Here is a 2,500-nt window from a genome sequence, read left to right as displayed (position 1 = left end):
AACCGATACAAGTCGGGCCCCTCTTTTAGAGATGCTCGTCGGGGTAACCCAAAAGGACCCGGAGACGCCGTCGGGAGATCGGGGAAGAGTTTTCTTTTCTGCATGAGCGTTCGAGTTCCCTGGAATCCTCTAGCAGGGAGATAGGGTTTGGAACGCGAAGAGCACCGCAGTTGCGGCGGTGTCCCGATCTTCCCCTCGGACCTTGAAAATCCGGGAGAGGGCCACGTGGAGGTGTCGCGCCGGTTCGTACCCATATCCGCAGCAGGTCTCCAAGGTGAAGAGCCTCTAGTCGATAGAATAATGTAGGTAAGGGAAGTCGGCAAATTGGATCCGTAACTTCGGGATAAGGATTGGCTCTGAGGATCGGGGCGTGTCGGGCTTGGTCGGGAAGTGGGTCAGCGCTAACGTGCCGGGCCTGGGCGAGGTGAGTGCCGTAGGGGTGCCGGTAAGTGCGGGCGTTTAGCGCGGGCGTGGTCTGCTCTCGCCGTTGGTTGGCCTCGTGCTGGCCGGCGGTGCAGGATGCGCGCGCCTGCGCGGCGTTCGCGCCCCGGTGCTTCAACCTGCGTGCAGGATCCGAGCTCGGTCCCGTGCCTTGGCCTCCCACGGATCTTCCTTGCTGCGAGGCCGCGTCCGCCTTAGCGTGCTCCTCCGGGGGCGCGCGGGTGCGCGGATTCTCTTCGGCCGCCATTCAACGATCAACTCAGAACTGGCACGGACTGGGGGAATCCGACTGTCTAATTAAAACAAAGCATTGCGATGGCCCTAGCGGGTGTTGACGCAATGTGATTTCTGCCCAGTGCTCTGAATGTCAACGTTAAGAAATTCAAGCAAGCGCGGGTAAACGGCGGGAGTAACTATGACTCTCTTAAGGTGGCCAAGTGGCAGCGGTGTGGCTGCATCCGGACTTGGCTTCTCGAAGTGCGGTCTTGATGTAGTCGTGCTGCTGCTGCGAGGTGCCTTCCTTGGGTTATAGTTACTGGGAGAGTGATGCGCAATACATGGGCCTAGCCCTCTTAGCCTCTCCTCTCCTGCGGTCTTCTCCCCTTCTCGTGGGCCCGCTGATTTCGCAGAGTGGAAGACCGCACCAGGGGCTTGGGGGGGTTACCAGCCCCCCCTCGCACTATCCCTTTTTTAGTTGGGGGCAGTAAGCAGAGAATAAGTGGTGGCCCTTCCGCTGAAGGTGCCACCCCAACTCCCCCAGCACCTAGCCGGCCAACCGGCCGTGCCGAAAATCTTGTAACTTTTGCAGCTATGTATACCTGTAGTGAGTGCCACCGCAGCTTTACAACCAAGAACGGTCTCGGGGTCCATCGCCGCCGCCAACATCTTGCGGCCGCCAACGCGGAGATCGTCACCGAGAGGCATCGCGCGAGGTGGACGGAGGAAGAAGTCCTGTCGCTCGCCAAGGCGGAGGCCGAACTGTTCCTTGAGAGGGACGCCCGGTTCTTCTTCGTCAATCAAGAACTCATCAGGATGTTCCCCGACCGAACGCTCGAGGCAATCAAGTGCCGACGGCGGCAAGCTGCCCACAAGCAGCTTGTCCGCCAATTCATGGAGGCGCTTGAGATCGGTCGGGGGGAAGAGCCGGCGTCCCGCCGGGGAGCAGCGAGCCCGCTGCCTGACGCGGGCGAGGCCGCTGCGCCGCCCGTCGACGCAGCCGAGGACTTCGCGGCCGACACCACCGGGCCGCCGCCGGAGGGGCCGACTGACGCCGCCATCTGGGAGCATCTGGCGGGGCTACCCGCTTCCGCCCAGCGTTTCTCTGCCCTGGATCGTGTCATAGGTCTGGGGCGGGGCACGCCGCCCGATGTCATCCTGGGCATGCTCCCGGATGCCCTTGCGTCGGTCGGGTCCAGAGGGGAGAGATCGATCACCAGGACACAGCGGCCGCGCCAACCATCGAAGCGGCCGCCTGCCGCGCCGCCGACGCAGAAGCGCAAGCGGCGCCGCTGGGAGTACGCGAGAACGCAGGATGCCTTCCGACGGTCGCGTGCACGTTGCGTGCGCGGCCTCTTGGATGGCACCCTGCTCCAGCCGCCACCTGCCATCCCTGGTCTGCTGGACTTCTGGGCGGACCTCTTCACCAAGAAGCCCATCTCCACCGCGGGCTTCATTCGTGACCGCCTCCTCCCGCACTCAGAGCCTGTCGCTCTCGAGTGCATATGGGGGCCGGTCACACATGAGGAGGTCGCCGCCGCGTTGCCGCCCAGGGGATCAGCAGCCGGGCCGGACGGCCTAACCCCAGCGGAGTTGCGGCGCCTGCCGCACGAAGTCCTGGTGAAAGTGATGAATCTCTTCCTTCTGGCCCGCGCCCTTCCGGAACGCCTGCTTCGCGCGCGGACGTCCCTTCTCCCGAAAACGGCTGCACCAACATCCCCCGCTGACTTTCGCCCCATTACGGTCTGCTCGGTGTTGGCGCGGACCTTTCACAAGGTTCTCGCGTCACGCCTGATGCGCGCATGTGTTGTGGACGAACGTCAGCGGGCATTCATCCCTCGGG

The 2,500-nt window shown here is 63.4% G+C and overlaps 1 pseudogene; it reads left to right on the top strand.

Annotated features, from left to right (window-relative positions):
* Positions 1–2,500, top strand: part of LOC124575241 — a 7,954-nt pseudogene that overhangs the window by 2,014 nt on the left and 3,440 nt on the right.

The sequence above is a fragment of the Schistocerca americana genome, unplaced genomic scaffold (assembly GCF_021461395.2).
Source record: "Schistocerca americana isolate TAMUIC-IGC-003095 unplaced genomic scaffold, iqSchAmer2.1 HiC_scaffold_229, whole genome shotgun sequence".
In the NCBI taxonomy this organism is placed as follows: Eukaryota; Metazoa; Arthropoda; class Insecta; order Orthoptera; family Acrididae; genus Schistocerca; species Schistocerca americana.
Note: the sequence above shows the minus strand (reverse complement) of the source record. Positions and strands in the feature narration are given on the sequence as shown.